The sequence below is a fragment of the Orcinus orca genome, chromosome 1 (assembly GCF_937001465.1).
Source record: "Orcinus orca chromosome 1, mOrcOrc1.1, whole genome shotgun sequence".
In the NCBI taxonomy this organism is placed as follows: Eukaryota; Metazoa; Chordata; class Mammalia; order Artiodactyla; family Delphinidae; genus Orcinus; species Orcinus orca.
In genome coordinates this window covers 113,638,578-113,657,998 of record NC_064559.1, presented here as the reverse complement: position 1 = coordinate 113,657,998, position 19,421 = coordinate 113,638,578, and the positions used below count along the sequence as shown (strand labels likewise).

Below are 19,421 nucleotides of genomic sequence, written 5' to 3'. Positions count from 1 at the left end.
GAATTTGCTCATTCATTTTTTTAACCCCTCAAAGCCTCCATTTCCTCCTGACCTAATCATATATTTATTTGGTGGGCTTTGAGGGGTATTCTTTATATGGCCAGGAGAGCCCCACACAAGAGGATCTGATGGAGAAGGGAAAGCTTCTCACCTCCCAACAGAAGTTCCCTCAGGTCCTGCTTCCAACTAAGTCAACATTTGTACACATTTTGTAGCTGCTTCAATGGCAGTATAGGAATGCAAATTAATTTTCCTGGAGCATGGGGGTCCTGGATCATTTGTGTTCCTTTTCTCCCCTTAGTGGGATGGGCTCTCAGATTTCCTGAGGTTAGCTGGTAACCCTACCCACCCAGCTTCGGAAGGTTGCCAACTACAGAAGATCATGTGGCTACTTTCTGTGGCCTCCTGGCAGTTTCATTAAGGTCTGTGAATGACATCCTAATTAATGGCTCCAGACAGTTGGCTAGAGTTGAAGCCGCAGCTTCCTAAAATCACAAGCTTAGAGCTAGAAGGGATTTAAGAGACCTTAGCCAATTCCCTCATTTGACAGATGAGAAAAGGAAGGCTCAGAGAGGTTAGGTAATTTGCTCAAAGTCACACAGCAAGCTGGTGGCATGTGCTGCCCAGTGATCCAGACAAGTGCTCTTTATGCTACTGCACATTGCCTCTTACTCTAGTATAGATGAGGGCCCTGAAAAGAAGCCAGAATTTCAGCAAGGATGAATGTGAAAGAGCCTCACTCTAAAATCTCCCAACCCTGTGAGTTCCAAAGGACAGAATAAAGAAGAATGGGAAGCTTTTAGAGGTATATACACAGAAAGAGGGGAGGAGGGACAAAAGGGGGGAATTGAGATCACTCAGAAGAACATCAAAACACCAAAGCACCACACAAAATAATTAGAATAAACCTTGATTTTTGTCCTTTTTGGAGGAGACAGAATGGAGCTCCTGTCAATCTTTGGGAGACCTGTGCAGCAGTTTTGATGGTTTCAGGATTCTTTGGAGCCTAATGCAGGGGGCTGCAAACCAAGGCCCATGGGCCAAATTTGGTCCACCACCTGTCTTTGTAAATAAAGTTGTATTGGAATGTAACCATGCTTATTTGTTTATTATTGTCTGTGACTACTTTCCTACTATGAGATAGCAGAGCTAAGTCATTGCAGAGAAACCGTACGGCCTACAAGGCTTAAAATATTTACTGTTGGACCCCTTGTAGAAAACTTTTGCCAACCCCTGCCCTGGCGTTTTTATCAAATCTTTCTCAATACACGCTGACAATTTGGAAAATGATGACTGTATGTTGAATTTCTAGGTTTTTTTTTTTTGAGTCTGTGCTTGTGTCCCCTTTAATCCCTTCCAGTGCCACTTGTGAGCTCTAACAACCAAAGAAACGAAGAAACAACGACTAAGACAGAGGCCAAGAAAAAGACTTGGAGCAGATGGAACCTTCCCGGATATGTTGTCACACCCCAGATCAGCTCAGTTCACATTTCCCAAGGTCATGTAACTTCTTTTTTTTTTTTTTTGCGGTACGCGGGCCTCTCACTGCTGTGGCCTCTCCCATTGCGGAGCACAGGCTCCGGATGCGCAGGCTTAGCAGCCATGGCTCACGGGCCCAGCCGCTCCGCGGCATGTGGGATCCTCCCGGACCAAGGCACGAACCCGCGTCCCCTGCATCGGCAGGCGGACTCTCAACCACTGTGCCACCAGGGAAGCCCAGGTCATGTAACTTCTACTTTTAAACCTCAGGGAAGTAACTGCAAGTGCACCCATGTGTAAAGATGTAATTGTGTACGCATGTATGCTGCTGGTGTTTCTGTGCATCTGTGGATTTGAGCAACTCCATGCTCAAAAGCAAGGCTGATATTCAAAATAGATAAAAACTAGCTCACCACAGAGACTGACTAATCAAGGCAAATGCCAACCTGTACGTCAGACCAGGGCACGCTGACTGCACAAAGCCCAGCGCGTTTCCACTCCACCTGCTGTGGCTGAGATGGGACTTCAGAGTAGGGGAGCAGCTAAGCTGGTTCTTGATTTCCTTGGTCTTGTGATGTGTCACTGAGGGTGGGTCTGGGTCCAGAAGCTACTGGACTCAGATGGCTATAAACATTGTATTTGGAATAGACATATAGACTGGGCATAAGGAAGAACAGGCAACTGCCTTTCAAGCCTTACATAAGGGTACACACTCCCCTTTAGTCTGGCTTAGAGGGATAGGATTCCAACCATTTTCAAAGGCTGGGTTGACTTCCATGCTGGGTGACTGGCAGTACACAATCGCTTCTCCTAGTGAATGTCTACCTTGTGTCAAGTACATTAGGCTCTTTATATAGGTAACAGTATATTAAATGGGACTCTTCCCATCTCAAGATTTGGACAGAGGCCTCAAAGGTGAGGAAAAGAATAATAGGGATCAGCTATGATCAGCTACCACATTCTAAATCAAGATGCTAGACTAGAGACTTTCCTGGTGGTGCAGGGGTTAAGAATCCGCCTGCCAATGCAGGGGACACGGGTTCAAGCCCTGGTCTGGGAAGATCCCACATGCCGCGGGGCAGCTAAGCCCGTGCGCCACAACTACTGAGCCTGCGCTCTAGAGCTCGCGAACCACAACGACTGAGCCTGTGCACCACAACTACTGAAGCCCACGCGCCTAGAGCCCGTGCTGTGCAACAAGAGAAGCCACCGCAATGAGAAGCCCGCGCACTGCAGCAAAGAGTAGCCCCCGCTCGCCACAACTAGAGAAAGCCCGCACACAGCAACAAAAACCCAATGCAGCCAAAAATAAATAAGATGCTAGACTATATCTCAGATTTGTAAAACGGATGGTCCATAGGCCTTTACTCCCCTCCAGACTGTATAACAGAGGGCTAAGAGCTGAGGCTGAAAGGCAGGTGGTATTGAAGGTCTGTCTGGAGTGAGTTGTCACTTCCTTCCTCCCCCAGCCAAGGGGAAGGTTTAGGTGTCGATTCTGTCTTTCACCCACTTAAGAGGGGAATTGCAGAAAAGAACTCCAAGAGCTATTGGAGTATGAGGGACAGAGGGACTCAGGACTGAAAATAATCTAGCAGTGATTGTGGCTGGCTTGTGGGCCTGGATAGTGAGTCTAAAAAACTGTCTTGGGTGTGAGCCGTACCTCCAGAGCTTAGCAGAGCATGGATGTTTGTATGTTTTCCAAGGGCCAGATGTGGACTGCCCAAGAGGGCTGCCTGGAATGGAGAGGTGCCCCACGTAGGGAAAGACTACCAGAAGCCATGTGGCTGAGAGGGAATCACAAGTGGCCAGAGAGAGGAGGTACCGGTAAGTGGGGGCAGCAGGGCATCTTCCAAAAACCCAGGAAAAAGTCCTAGATGACAACGTCCAAACCTGAGATTAAAAGAGATTTAGACTCATAGACATTAAATAATTTGCTCAGGATCAAGCAGCTAATAAATGGCAGGTGGTGGTTTTATACTGTGTTGACTTGGGTAAGCTGGAACTACATTTTCCAGAATCCTCTTCCCTGATGGTTTCTGATCACAGTTGGCCAAAAGATTAATTTGTGAATGATTTAGAAGAGATAAGTGCAGTGGTAGTAATTACTTTCTGAAGGTTGTCCTGGTTAGAAGTGGCACCAGGTTCCAGGCTGTACCCATTCTCCCTCGTTCCACAACAAGCTTTCTTAGCAACCCCCAGGCCTTCTGACCAAGAGCAACCCCAGGCCAACCACCAGATGCAGAGGCAACAGACTTCCATGTAAACTTCTCCACCAACTCTCTAGGATCCTGCTCTAACAACTGGGCATGCCTGACTTCAGAAGGGTTGATGAGTGACTATTCTTTGATCCTCCAACTTCTCCATTCAGACTCTGATTTCCCCAGTTATTCCAAAAATGTGTAAGCCTTGTTCCTAAAATAAATCCCTTGTTTCATAATATTCTCAGTGTCTCTCCTTCCCTGACTGAACCCTTTCTAATATCATTAGTATCAATATCAAATCAGTATCAGATACCATTATAGGTACTGGAAATTGTTCCAGAGGAAAGAGAACTTTAAGGATAGGACTCTTGAGATTGATCTGTTTAAAGGCATTAATGACCCTGTTGCTAATGGTAAAAGTGACACTAGTAGACCGTGGCCTACGGTCTTGCAGTGGCAAGACAGATACATTAATTATCACCTGCAGACAACTGTAATCAAATACCTATAGGAGGCAAGGCTTTGGGTAACCAAGTATTTGCTGCCACTGAACAATTTAATGGAAATAAAGAGTATAACGGGGTTAATTGGTTTCTTCTATGTGAACCCAAGAACTTTGAAAGAAAATTGTGAGCTCAGGTTTTTAAATTCCCAGCTGAAGTAAGGAGTAAAGGAGTAGGATAGTTCTACGATTACCTGAAAAGAAACCCTATTTCCTATAGCTGCAGGGTTGAGATTTTTGAAACCCAAACTCAAAGTAGTCAGGTGGTAGTCTCTACTTTCATTTTAGTAGAATCATTGTTGTGTCCCCTGGTGGAGACATTCTTCCCTTGGGAACTAACACCCTTAAACCAGCCATGCACAAAGTTTTAGGAACAGGAAATAACATTTGGCTAGTGAATCATTAGAGTTAGGAATGAGAAGAGCCACTCCCACTTACCCCATGCTGGTTCACCAGCACATGCAATGAGGGCTATGATGGTGGGCAATGTCAGGTGGAAACCTCTAGAATGGCCTACCGAAATGGTAAGCTCAAGGCAATTTCATTCCTGGAGGGATTGCAAAGATTAGTATCACCTTCAGAACTTGAAGGATGTAGTAGTGGTGATTCTTACCTCTTTCAACTTGCCTATTTGTTCTTTGCAGAAAACAGACAGATCTTGGACAATGACAGTGAGCTATCATAACCAGGCAGACTCCATTTTCAGCTTCTGTTCCAGACATGTTTTCTTTACTGGAGAAGACATCCCTTGGCACCTGGTAGGCAGCTGTTGATCTGGCAAATGTTTTTTCTTTATACCTGCCTAGGGGAACAAAATTTGCACCCTAAAATATCTCTTTGGCATGTGGATTATTTCCAACTAAAAACAATCTATGCCCAAAAAACTCAGGAAGAATCTTTGACCTTACCCCTAACTGCCTGAACAATTTATATAGAGGGCCTGTCATAGGAATAGAGCTATCACTGAGATGTGTCTGCAAAGAACATGGGCTAGGTATGGTGGAGGAAACTCTTAGAGATCAGAGTCCACTCTGTGTCCCATATTCTCTGCATAGTGCAGCAAACTTTTGTTTACCAAACATTTGCTTTTCCATCTCCTTCCTCCCCTCTGAAGTTCCAAATCATTATCCCCAACACCCTCTTTTGTCTTTAGCTGAAGATGGTATTTAAGGTGAGGTTTTCAGCCATTTTGGTGAGTTACTCAGCTTTCCTGAGTCTCTCCCATGTATACATGTTATTAAACTTTTGTGTGATTTTCTCCTGTTAATCTGTGTCATGTCAATTTAATTCTTAGATGAGCCAGAAGAAGCCAGAAGGATAGAGGAAAATTCCTTCCTCCCCAACACCTGTTAATAAAGATCACCCAAAGCAGTTTACTTTCAACTGGCAGGGCCAGCAATACACTTTTACTCTCCCTCCTCAAGGCTTTATCAACTACACGGATGCTATCATGCTAGATGGATCTGGTGAGTAGAAGGTTGCTAGTACTCTAGACCCTGTGGCAAGACACATGCATGCCAGATGGTGAGAAATAAATCCCACAGAAATTTAGGAGCTTGCCACCCTGGCAAATTTTCTAGGGATCCAGTGATCTGAGACTATGTCAAAATACCCCTTCTACAGTGAAAGACAAATTGCTGTCTCTGGCTTCTCCTACCAGAAAACAAGAGCTTAAATGCTTAGCAATCCTCTTGAAATTTGAAAATATCCTAAACTTCATTTGAACATGCTGCTCTCATTTATCAGAAAAGTCAAATGTCTGCAAGTTTTGAGTAGGACCCAGAACAAGAAAAGGCTCTACAATAGGTATGGGCTGTCATGCAAACTTATCTGCCCCACGGGCCATGTGAACTCTCACAGTGTCTGCACTGTATGGAGCTTTTGGCAGCCTCTGAAGGTGAATCACAGAGCAAACCCTTAGGATTTTGGATCAAACTATGCTGTTCTCCTCAGTTAACTATTTTCCTTTTGACAGATAGCTTCCAATTTTATTGGGCTCTACTACATACTGGATGTTTGACTGTGAATCACCAAGTTACCGGGTGACCTGAGCTGCCCATCATAAACAGGGTGTTATTTGGCTATAAAGGCATAAAGATGGGCATTCACAGCAGTATTCTGTTATCAGGTGGAAGTGGACTTCATACGTGATTGGACTTGAGCAAGACCTAAAGGCAAAAGCAAGTTGCAGGAACAAGTGCCTCAGGTTCCCATGGCCCCTATTCCTGCAAAACTGCCTCCTCTTTCTCACACCTCTGGCCTCGTGAGAAGTTCTCTATGACCAGCTGACTGAGGAATGAAAAAAGTCTGACCTGCTTGACTGCTGGTTCTGCATGGTATGAGTTGGTTCTGCAGGATTTGAATTATTTCTACCAGAAGGTGGAAAGTTGCAGCACTGCTGCCCCACTCAGAGAGGACCCTAAAGTAGCGGTCCCCAACCTTTCTGGCACCAGGGACCGTTTCATGGAAAACAATTTTTCCACGGATGGTGGGGGATGGGGGATGGCTCAGGCCGTAATGCGAGCAATGGGGAGCGACAGATGAAGCTTTGCTCGCCCACCGCTCACCTCCTGTTGTGTGGCTCCAGGGGTTGGGGACCCGTCCCTAAAGAATAATGGTAAAGGAAAATCTTCCAGTGCGTAAACCTTTGAGCAGTACACATGGTTGCTCATTTTGCCTGGAAGGAGAGATGGCCAGAGGTATAGACATACACTAAAAAAAAGCGTGTGAAAAAAAATAAAATTAAATTTTAAAAAGAAGTGTGTGTGTGTGTGTGTGTGTGTGTGTGCGCGTGTGCGTGCTGTGGCTAAAAATTTGACTTGATGTTCAGGGTATCAGAGAGAATGTGTTTGGAAAATTGGTGATAAGAAAGTCTGCGGAAGAGGTATGTGGATGAACCACTCTAAACTGACACAAAGTGTGAAGATACTCATGTCCCACGTGAATGTTCACCAAAGGGCAACCTCATAAGAAGAGGATCTTTATAGTCAGGACACCAAGATGCCACATTCTTTAACCAACCATTTCCTCCAGTCATCCCTGTCTTGGCCCAATGGCTGGTGATCAAAGTGTACACAGTCTAAGATTTTAAAATTAGAAACTTTTCAATGTCTTAGTTTTTTTTGTTTTATGTTTTTTTCTGACTGAGCTGCATGACTTGCTGGATCTGTTTCCCAACCAGGGATTGAACCAGGGTCACAGCAGTGAAAGCGCCAAGTCCTAACCACTGGACCACCAGGGCATTCCCTGTCATAGTTATTTTTATCCTGTTGTATTAAATAAATATTGATTGCCAAGTTTGTCTCAAAAAACAAAGTGTACCTGGTGGCAAGAATAGAAGTTATGCATGGCTCAGCAACATGAGCTTCCATTCATCAAATCCGATATGGTTACAGCCACTGCTGAGCGCCCAGCCCCCCATTATCAGAGACCAACACTGAACCGTAAGTGCGGCACCACTTCCCAGGGTGAACAGCCAGCCACAGGCCATCATGGAATGGGCAAAGCTTCTCCTCACTAGTAAATACTTACTTTGGACATGAATTTTCCTTCCCTGCTCACATGCTTCTGCCAAAACTACTATCTATGGACTTCTAGAATATCTTATTCATTCTCACAGTATTCCACCAAACATAGCTTCTCACCAAGGAACTCATTTAACAGCAAATGAAGTAATGTGCTCATGAACATAGAATTCACCGATCTTATAATATGCCTGATCACCTTGAATTAAATGGCATGAAAAAATGGTAGGATGATTTTTTTTGAAATTCAGTTACAACGCTAGCTGAGCACCGGCACTGGGCAGGGCTTGGGTAATGTCCCTAGGATGCTGTATATGTCCTGAATCAGTGACCAATATGTGTAGTACTGTAGTCCTCCCATAGCCAGGATTCATGAATCTGAAAATCAACGGGTTGAAATGGAAATGGCTCCTCAATTGTAACTCCTAGTGATCCACTAGGGGAATTTTTGCTTCCCAGACCCACAACTTTGGGCTCTGCTGGTTTAGAAAATAATTTGTCTGCCTAGGTTAGTTATATATAAGTAAAATATATTAATATATATACTTTTCAGTGACTGTACTAGGTGAGGTATTTGCTGAAAGCAAAGGGAATATGGAATGAATAGCAGAGAAAGAAGTTAAAAATACCAACTTTGGGGCTTCCCTGGTGGCGCAGTGGTTAAGAATACGCTTGCTAATGCAGAGGACACAGGTTCGAGCCCTGATCCGGGAAGATCCCACACGATGTGGAGCAATTAAGCCTGTGTGCCACAACTACTGAGCCTGTGCTCTAGAGCCCACGAGCCACAACTACTGAGCCCACATGCCACAACTACGGAAGCTCGCGCACCTAAAGCCCGTGCTCTGCAACAAGAGAAGCCACCGCAATGAGAAACCTGCGCACTGCCATGAAGAGTAGCCCCCGATCGCCACAACTAGAGAAAGCCCGTGCACAGCAATGAAGACCCAACGCAGCCATAAATAAATACATAAATATTAAAAAAAAAAAAACTTTGACTACATGACCAGTTATAGAAATGAAGACTGTAGTAGTTACAAGTATTTCTGCCTTACAGTAATATGAATGTATTAATTTAAATATTAACCAATTATTGTCTTCCATTTTCCCACGCATGAAAGTGATCAGGACTATTTACTACTTGAAGGCAAACAGGAAACTGTTTAGAAACTGCCTGAGATCTCATCCAGAACCACAAAAATGAATGCCTATGTTGATGTTAAAGGTGAAGGTATGATAAAGAATAAACGTGTTTCCTGCTTGAGCCCTACCACATCATTTTCATTCAATAAACTGGTTTCGCATACCTTGAATCATCTCATCTCCATAGAACCCTGTGAGGTAAATGTTATTAACAGCAGTTTATAGATGCAGATGCTCAGAGAGGAATAAAAAGCCTGAGAGCCTTCAATAGCTGTCTCACTAGCTGGGAGGTCAGGACCAGGAAAAAGCACATGGTAAGTGAGAATGGAGGAGTGGACATTTTTTATGTGAATTGTCTCATTTAATCCTCACAACAATTCCATAAGGTAGGTATTACTATTCTGATTTTACAGACAAGGAATCTAAGAGAGGTTAAGTAAATTGCTAAAGATTACACAGCAAAAAAGCGGAAGTTTGAACCGAGGTCTGCTTACTTCTAAAGCTCATATCCTTTCACCACACATGTACTGTATTCTGGTCATCTCCTCAGGGACTGAGCTACTCAGAGTCCAAATACTTTACAATTAATGCTTAGGGAAGGTGAGAGGGGCCAGAGGATGGACTGGGTAATAAGCGCCATGATAGAGGTGGGTCCTCTGTGCTACAGGAGGAACTATCTAGAAAAGAAACTAAATCCAGCATAGGCAAGGCATTCTGAGGACCAAGTCTTTAAAGTTGAGTGGGAATCAACCATGTGAAAGGGGCGCATGCGCGCGCGTGTGTGTGTGTGTTGGAAGGAAAGGAGGCATAAAGTCTGAGGAAAAGCATTTGCAGAGGAGGAAGGCTTGAGACAAGTTCAAGTAAATAGCTAGCTGTGACTGGAATATAAGGGATAAGGAGAGATGGTGAGAGATGAGGCTGAAGGTTAGTCAAGAGTGAGCTCAGAAAGAAGCTGGACACCGTGTGGTTTGAGTTCTATTTCAAGACAGTGGAGGACTTTACAAGGGCCCAGGGGCAAGGGAAGAGGCAGGTTGCCACTTTAGACAGCTGTAAGACCAGATGACAGTGTGACTATGCAGACAGGGAAACTAGTTACCAGTTTTAGCAATAATCCAGGAAAGAAATAATAAGGCCTTGAACCAAAAGCAGTGGTTGCCTGGGAGTGCAGAGAGGGGAGAGGGGAGGAAGATGAATATATTTTCAAACTCTGAAATCTCTCTCCATTCCCTAATGGATGCTTGCCTTTTCTCTTCCACCATCACAGAGGTCTGAGTGCCAGCACTGACCCCATTCACAAGACAAGTGAGTGCCTATATGCTGCTTGAAAGACACGAAAAGCCCCGCATCCCAACATGCAGCCTTCTCCAGGGCCTGTAACCCCTCCACTGGAGTCCCTTTTGGGGGCTCTATTCATATATTATAAAACAAACGTTTACTAAGCGCTAATTGGTGCTTTTGGTTAATGACATTTTAATGGATCACCATTTGAAGCTTAGCTAATTTCAAGGCAAGGCTGGAAGAGGAATTTGGACATGGACTGTGGCAAGTCCAGGGGACCATGCCCAGGAATTCTAGGGTAAGAAAGGAGGGTACCCTGCCCAGGAGGGACGGGCTGCTGGGTTGGGACAGGGAGTCCCTGCCATAAGGAATCCCTGCCCTTTAGCTCTCAGGAAGTTTAGGGCATTGGTCTTCCCTTTCCCTCTGGTACAGGTCAAGTTTCCCTTTAACTTCTCTTATGCGTATGGATTCCCAGACCTAGCTTGGTCTGTACGAACCAGAACCTAGGCTCAGCCAAGAAGGCACCTGATGGAGCACCTTCTCTGATGTGTTTTTGGAGGACGATCGGGACGAGGATGCTGAAAAGCTGTTGTTTTTTTTTTTAATTTATGTATTTATTTATTTATTTTTGACTGCATTGGGTCTTTGTTGTTGCACACGGGCTTCCTCTAGTTGCGGTGAGTGGGGGCTACTCTTTGTCGTGGTGCATGGGCTTCTCATTGCTGTGGCTTCTCTTGTTGTGGAGCACGGGCTCCAGGCATGCAGGCTTCAGTAGTTGTGGCACCACCTGAGTAGTGGTGGCTCACGGGCGCTAGTGCACAGGCTCAGTAGTTGTGGTGCACGGGCTTAGTTGCTCCGTGGCACCTTCCTGGACCAGGACTTGAACCCGTGTCCCCTGCATTGGCAGGCGGATTCTTAACCCACTGCGCCACCAGGGAAGTCCCTGAAAAGCTGCTCTTAACAGGCGAAGACTTGCAAGCGCCATCAAGGCAGCCCTGGGCCCCTCAGAGCTCCGGAAGCTGACAGACCAAATTGCAGGAGCAGCGTAGCTGCCCCCAAGTCCCACTTTGCACCATCCCTAAGCGCTAGCCAAGGACTACCCAAGAGGCATCGATGGCCGAGGGGATAGGAACGCTGAATTTTTCTCCTTGGGAGTGATACCCAGGACAGTCCTCAAGGCTGGAGGTTGGAGGTTCGCTCCGTCGCTCTGCACAGGGAAGTCGAGTTTACCGTGCTGCCTGCACAAGCACCCACTGGGTAGCCAGCCACCAGTCAGTGAGACGCACAAACGCTGTTTGCTTTTAGTCACCAATTTTTAAAGATTAAGCTGCTTGCTAGTAAGCCAGGTGAACATCAACAATCTTTCCAGGAAAATCTTTTAATTAAGTTTACACAGAAACAATTGGTCACAATTGTAGACATTAGTCAATTAGAAGATGTAACTATTTACAATAGCCAGGTCATGGAAGCAACCTAAATGCCCATCGACAGATGAATGGATAAAGAAGATGTGGCACATATATACAATGGAATATTACTCAGCCAAAAAAAGAAACGAAATTGAGTTATTTGTAGAGATGTGGATGGACCTAGAGGCTGTCATAGAGAGTGAAGTAAGTCAGAAGGAGAAAAACAAATATATATTAACACCTATATGTGGAATCCAGAAAAATGGTACAGATGAACTGGTTTGCAAGGCAGAAATAGAGACACAGATGTAGAGAACAAACGTACTGACACCAAGGGGAGAAAGTGGGGGTGGGGTGGGGGTGGGGGGATGAACTGGGAGATTCGGATTGACATGTATACACTAATATGTATAAAATAGATAACTAATAAGAACCTGCTGTATTAAAATAAAAGAAAATTAAATTTAAAAAAAAGAAGAAGATGTAAGAGAGGGAGAGGGAGCGAGAGGTAGAGCGGGGTCCCGGGTCGTGTGCGTGCGTGTGTGTGTGTGTGTGTGTGTGTGTGTGTGTGTGTGTGTGTGTTGAGTCCAGGAGACTGAAGGTTGTGTGTGCAAGATTTGCGGAGGGAGGTGTGTCTCTGCGGGCAGCGGTGGCGGGATGGGAAGGGTCTGTCTGTGCCCCAGCTGGAGCCCTTGAACCTGGAGGAGGAGTGCTGCAGGCAGCGACTCCGAGAGAGAGAGTCCCCTGCATCGCGAGATGCGCCTCAGTGGGCGATCAGTGGGCCCGGAAGGCTACTGGCCACTCCCAGAAGCGGGTCGGGTCCCGAGTGAGGGCTTTGCCTTCGGGAAGCGGGCCCGCGGAGAAGCGACTTCACCGCGGAAGGCGGAGGGCTGAGCCCCAACGCTGATTAGCGGGACTCGACGGGTCAGAGCGGGTCATCCCCAGGCTGGGCTCTTCCCCCTCAGGTACCCCAAGCAAGGCAGAGGCGCCTCCTTTCTACCCGGCCCGGACGACCTCACTCGGGCCCTGGTTAGGCGGGGCGCGCCCGGCCGCCCCACTCCCGCCTGCCCCCGCCCCCGGCGCCGGGTGGCCCGCGGTGGATGGCATCCTGCTCGCGTCCCGCCGAGTCAGGTCACCCTAGGTCTCGGGACGCGACGGTGCAATCCCGAGGCCTCGGGGACGCAAGGGTCCCCGCCGAGCGGACGTGGGCTCGGAGTCCTCTGGGTTCAGCCCGCGGACGCTCGCCGTCGCGGGGACAGGTGCCGGAAGACGTCACCGTTTCGGCCGAGTGGTCTGGGGCTCCGGCTGGACGCGCAACATCCCCTCCGCACTCGAGGCAGGATTGGCCTCCGCACCCCTAGCCCCACATCCGACGAGGCTGAGACAGTGAAGGCCCTCGCGCACCACCTCCCCCGGCCCAGGAATACCCCAGAGCTGCTGAAGATGTTAACTCTTGGATTCCTGTCGGTGGCCGGCGCTGAGGCACTCGTGGAAAGTCTCCCGGCAGAAGGACCAGGGTCTTGTGGGTGCAAATGGAGAGGTACGAAGGGTGCAGATATTGTCTGTGCAAATTGGAGCCCTAATAAATGCTGTGCCTCCTTACCTTTAAGAATCAACTTTACTGGGGCTTCCCTGGTGGCACAGTGGTTGAGAATCCGCCTGCCAATGCAGGGAAAACGGGTTCAAACCCTGGTCCGGGAGGATCCTACATGCCGCGGAGCAACTAAGCCCGTGCACCACAACTACTAGCCTGCGCTCTAGAGCCCGCGAGCCACAACTACTGAAGCCCGCGTGCCTAGAGCCGGTGCTCTGCAACAGGAGAAGCCACCGCAATGAGAAGCCCGCGCACCGCAACGAAAAACAGCCCCCGCTCACCGCAATTAGAGAAAGCCCACGCGCAGCAATGAAGACCCAACGCAGCCAAAAATAAATGGATTTATTTTTTTTTTTAAAAATCAACTTTACTGAGGTAGTTTATATACAGTAAGATACCCATTTAAGGTGGACATTTTGATGCGGTCTGAGACATTTGTACCCCCCTACCATGATCAAGATACAGAAAATTTCCATCTCCTCCAAAGTTCCTTTGTGCCCTGTTCCAGGCTACCTTCTCCGCCACACCTCATCCCGCCCCCACCCTCGCCCCCATCCCCACGCCTGGGCTCCAGGCAACCCCTGGACTGCTTTCTGTCACCACATATTATATTTTCGTATTTTCTAGAATTTCATGTACATGGACTCATACAGTATGAACTCTTTTGTGTCTGACTTCTTTCAGACACAAAATGTGTCTTAGCATAATGTTGTTGAGAATCATCCATATGGTTGGAAGGATCAGTAGTTTACTCCTTTTTCTTGCGGAGCAATTTTGCATCATCTGGTTACACTGCAATTTGTTTATCCTTTCCCTTGTCCGTGGACATTTGGACTTTCCCCCAGTTTTTGGCTATTTTGAATGAAGCTGTTACGAACATTTGAACAAGTCTGTGTGGACATATGATTTCACTTCTGTCAGGTAAATATCTAGACATGGAATTGTTGGGTTACATGAAAAATGATTTTTTAATTTTATAAGAGACTGCTAAATGGTTTTTCCCAAGTGGTCGAACCATTTTACACTCTCGTCAGTAGTCTATGAAAGTTCCAGTCACCTCCACATACTCACCAACCTTTGATATTGCTAGTGTTTTAAATTTTAGTTATTCTAGTAGAGGTCCAGCTGTATCTCATTGTATTTTTAAATTTCACTTCTCTAATAACTTACGATGCTGAACATCTTTTCATGTGTTCATGTTTTTAAAAATTCATATACCTTCTTCAGTGCAATGTCTATTCAAATCTTTTGTTCATTTTTATCAGGTTATTTGCTTTATGTTATTGAGCTGTAAAAGTTCTTTATGTATTTCAGATATAAATCCTTTATCTGATATGTTTTGCATATATTTTCTCACAATCTGTGGCTTGTCTTTACATTTTCTTAACTCTGTTTCAAAGAGTGCTCTACATTTGATGAAGTCCAATGATCAATATTTTCTTTTATGGCTTGTGATCTTGGGGTCTTATCTAAGAAATGTTTGCCTTATGCAAGGCTGCACAGATTTTCTCCTTTGTTTTCCTATCCTAAACATAAGAGTTTTAGCTCTATGATCCATTTCAAGTTAAATATGGTGTGAGGAGTTGAGGTTCATTTTCTTCTATATGGATATCCCATTATTCCAGTACCATTTGTTGCATAGACTATTGTTTTTCTATTAAATTACCTTGGCACTTGTGGGAGCTAGCCTTTGAGTTGGCACCTAATGAAAATCTTCCTTATTCAGGCTCCTGCATACTCCTCTTTCACACAGAATATGGCTGATCTGTGTAACCAATATCATGTTTGTCTTAGTTTGGGCTGCTATAACAAAAATACCATAGACTGTGTGGCTTAAACAGCAGAAATTGATTTCTCACAGTTTTGGAGGCTGGGTAGGCCAAGATAAAGGCACCAGCCAATTAATTTCTGGTGCGGACGCTCTTCCTGGTTTGAAGATGGATGCCTTCTTGCTGTATGCTCATGTGATGGAGAAATGTATCATCTCTCTTGTGTCTCTTCATTTCAGGGCCCTAATCTCTTTCATGAGGGCTCCACCCTCAGGATTGAATTACCTCCCAAAGGCTCCACCTCCAAATACCATCATGTTGAGGATTATGGCTTCAATATATAAATTTTATGGGGACACAGTTCATAGCAGTATTGCAGAAATCAGGGAGTATACCTTACAATGCGAGGTCACCTTACTCTCTTGGATCACTCATCTAGGGGAAGCCAGCTGGATACTTAAGCTACTCTGTGGAAACTTTTAACCTATGAATTTTAGGGGGGTACAATTCAGTCCATATCAGGAGGTCTACAATCTCCTTCCCCCTCCTCTGGCAGAGAAGAAAAAGACTTGAGAACTCACTGATTTCCTGACACTATAGAAAAGTCTTTGCACAAACTTGGACATGTTTAACGCTTGCAAAACATTTGGCCATTGTCAAAGCATTTCTATATGCTTTGTCTTTTAAGTCTTTACAACAATGCGGGGCAGGGAGAGGGGGCAGTGGGCTGAGAATGTGCCTTATACTTGGGTATGAAGGATCACAACCTGACTGCCTTTTAGTTGACAGGTCAGTGGGAATAAGGAAGGCGAGAGGGGGACTGACATGGAGAAGGATGAAAAGGAGAGGACTTGTGATTTTCCAAAATCAGTGTCAGCGCCTATTTTTCTTTGAGGAAAGGGTTATTATAATCCTAGTCTTCAGATAAAGGAATAGGACTTGTTCACAAACCACATAGCTATTAAGTGCCTGGACCATAACCTGGTGCTCAGCCCTCAGGGCCTTGGGCATTGCTGCACACCTGAGTCTTGTGAAAACCACAGACCTGAAATTTAAGTCAACATAGACGAAGGAACCCAAGGTATCCCACTTAACATGTGATTCTCTCTCTGATCCGCAAGTTCCAGGGCCTCGTGGGCTGAGGTCCTACCACGTCTCTCAGTAGGTTGGTCTGCCTGCAGCTTGTCTCTCCCTCAAACTCCTAGCCTGCCTGGCATCTCAGATCTCAGCCAGCCTCCTCACCTGGAGCAGTCAAAGTGGAGACTGGAGGGTAGGAAGGACAGCTGTCCCATGTTGGCAGAGCTACTGCCTAGGGAGGGGGAGTACCAAGAGGGGCAGAGAGAGCAGTGGGAATGAGACCAAGAGTCAAAGAGGATCATAGCAGCCTCTCTTGGAGCCACACTGCCTGGAGTCTTCCCTTGTCCCTGTGTTTGGCAGCCTTGGGTAGGTCAGCTGTGCCCTGGACTGGGAGTCCTTGTCTGAGAAGTGAGAGCTAGAGGGAATGGCTCCCAAGGCTCCTCTAGGCTGATGTCCCATTGTCAGTGCCTCACGGCTGCTGGTAGTTCTGAGTCCACTTTCTCCAGGTCCCCGTCCACTCTTGTACCTGTCACTCAATGTGCCTCAAACCAAGTACTGGCTTCCCTCAGCCCCTGACAAGGGCTTCTGGAACTGCCAAGGCCCCAGGCTTCCAGAGAGGGCTTTGCTGTGACCTCTATACAGAGGAAGTAGACTGTGGCTTATCCAAGAGGCAGTGATGCACAGTGGTTCGGACTGTGGCCTTGGAAAACGGTCACTAGGGTTTGAACCAGGTCACACCACTTATTAGATGAGTGCCTTTAAGAAAATTATTTAACCTCAGTGTGTCTGTTTTCTCTTTGCTAAAGTAGAGTTAATAACGGTATGTTCACAATGGTGTTACAAGGAACACATGAGTCCATGAAGAGCAATTGGCATGAAATAAGCATTTGCTGTTCTGATCTCCTGGGATGGGAGAGGGTAGGGATGGGGATGTGGGCTGAAGGGAGCATGCTATCCCACCAAAGAATAAATATCACATCTGGGTTGCTGTTCTGCGGTATTTCCTCCTGTCCCTGGATCAGGGAAAACTAAACTGCTCTGAAATAATACACAGATGAAGGGTCTAAGAATGAGTTTCCTTTGAGGAGAAATTAGTCTGTGGCAAACGTTTCATTATGGGAGAGGCAGAAGCAGCAGGGCTACCCAGCTGATCCTGCCTAAGCCTCCTCCTCGTTCCCCTGGCCCACTTGTGTCCCCGGCTGTCTCCTCTGAAGCAATGCCCCCTCTTTCTTTCTCCTGCCCCCCTACCTTCAGGCTAATGTCCTGGGTTGACGCTGCCCTCCAACGCATGCTGGCCCAATATCTACTGTATGCATTCCTGCATGGCCTCTGGGGCATTAGATGTGTGCTTAGAGGTGAGGATTTATCCCCTGTCAGACCAGGAGGACCCTAGGAAGAACATCCTCTTTTTTTCCCTCCCCAAGTTCACTCACATAGCATGGGGGGAGGGGTGCTCATGGGAGCATAGGAATCATCTCTGTTACTTCTCAGCTCTCCCACTCCACTCCCTGTTCTGGGCTTCTGTGTGCTCGGCGGCGTTGGGGAGTGTGTGTGTGTGTGTGTGTGTGTGTGTGTGTGTGTGTGTGTGTGTGTGTGAATGAGAGAGAGAGAGAGAGAGAGAGCCATCATATTATTCTGACCCAGGGAGAAGAGAGGAGAGGAGAAAGTGAGCTCTGGTGGGAAGATGTAGAAACCATTAAAACTGAAAGAGGTAGACAGGCAGAGTCAGGCCCTGAAATGTCACTGCACCTGTAACGACAGGTAACACAGGACACGCAGAGCTCCAGGTGCCTCCGCTCATAGGGGCTGCACCCAGCCCTGGGCTCAGGGGAGGCACCTGAGGCATACAACCTCTCCAGCTGATGGGAAGTCCCACCCCAGTCCTTCTGCTCCCCCACTGACACAGGCTTTATTAATCTGGGGTAGGGACCGGAGGGGAGGAGGATGGGCTCCATGGCCGACATTCACCAAAGTCAGGAACTCAGTGAATGCTGTAATTTGTGATTAAAATTTTAATCCTTGTCTTAATGTCAGAAAACATCTGAGAATGTCAAATGTTGGATGCAGAGAAGTTGACAGAAATGGGGGGGAGGAGGAGTGGAACGAGCCCAGCTGCTTTAGTGGAGAGGGCAGGTTTGGCAGGCTGCTGGGGTCAGATGGGTGGGGGGGAGCAGAAGATAAAGAGAAAGTGGGGAGGGCTCCCTGCCTGGGGCTGGGAGCAAGACACGTGCTCTCCCAAGGGGGTTGGGTGGGCTGGACACTCCCAGTTGGTTCTCAGTGTGGGGAGGTAGAAAGAGCTTTTTTCATTTTTTTAATTTACTTATTTTTAATTTGTTTTTGGCCGCGTTGGGTCTTCGTTGCTGCGCGCGGGCTTTCTCTAGTTGCGGCGAGCAGGCTTCTCATTGCGATGGCTTCTCTTGTTGCGGAGCACGGGCTCTAGGTGCGAGGGCTTCAGTAGTTGTGGCGCACGGGCTGAGTTGCTCCGCGGCACGTGGGATCTTCCTGGACCAGGGCTCGAACCCGTGGCCCTGCCTTGGCAGGAGGATGCTTAACCACGGCGCCACCAGGGAAGTCCCAGGTAGAAAGAGTTTTGACTTCAGAGTAAGGCTGACCTGGGCTAGCACCTGGCGGCGTGACCTTGAGGACAACGAACCTGCCTAATACAGAAGGATTACAACACGGTAACATTTCTTTCCACCAAAGTGTAGGGCTGGAATGGATCTAGGCCCCTGTTTGGAAGTCTGCCTGCCCCCAGCCCCCCAAAAAAAATCGAAAGGAAAGAAAAAGAAATCTCCATTCCTCCCCTTTTCTTTCCCCTTCCTCACTCCCTCCTCCTCTCCCTCCCCTTCCCCTTGATTCCTAACTCAGAGGGAGGAGGAAGACAGTCAGTGTGGAAAGGGCTGGGGCACTGGGAAGAGTGGCAGGGAGGAAAGATGGATTCGCAGCAGATGGGACTAGAGTGAGAAGGTCCGTGAGCCCGTCTCTTATTTTGGTCCCTCCCAGTGGGTTCCTTGGCTCTCAGAGAGTAACAGTGGTCTCTGCCGTGCCCAGTCCGGGAAAATAAAAGAAGCCAATGAGTAATAATAGTGACACTTGCAGAGTGCCTACCATCTGTTAGGCGCTGTTCTAGGCACTTTACCTGCAGTGACTGTTTAATCCCCACCACCATCCAACCCTAGGAGGTACGAGGCTTATCCCCACTGCCCAGGAGACGACGGGGTGGCAGCACAGAGAGGTTGAGGGGCTTGCCCAAGTTCACACGATAAGAAGCAACGTTTCGGGAGCAGGCCGACTCCATCTCTCCCCAAAGCAGCCCTCAAAGCTTATGGGAGGGAAGCCTGTGGCTTGATGGGGAGGAGGGAAAGTTCACATGGAGAGGGCCCTGGGGATTCCTTCCTCAGCAGCTGGATGTTTTGACCAGAAGCAGCAGGTGAGGAGGAAGGAA

At 47.1% G+C, this 19,421-nt stretch overlaps 2 long non-coding RNA genes across 2 annotated transcripts in view; both read left to right on the top strand.

Annotated features, from left to right (window-relative positions):
- Positions 1–19,421, top strand: part of LOC125964622 (uncharacterized) — a 91,920-nt gene that overhangs the window by 15,480 nt on the left and 57,019 nt on the right. The window lies entirely within an intron of this gene.
- Positions 1,352–6,943, top strand: LOC117202059 (uncharacterized). The gene is made up of 4 exons (XR_004484240.2): positions 1,352–3,303; positions 4,827–4,940; positions 5,477–5,648; positions 6,311–6,943. It is a non-coding gene; the product is annotated as an uncharacterized LOC117202059 (long non-coding RNA).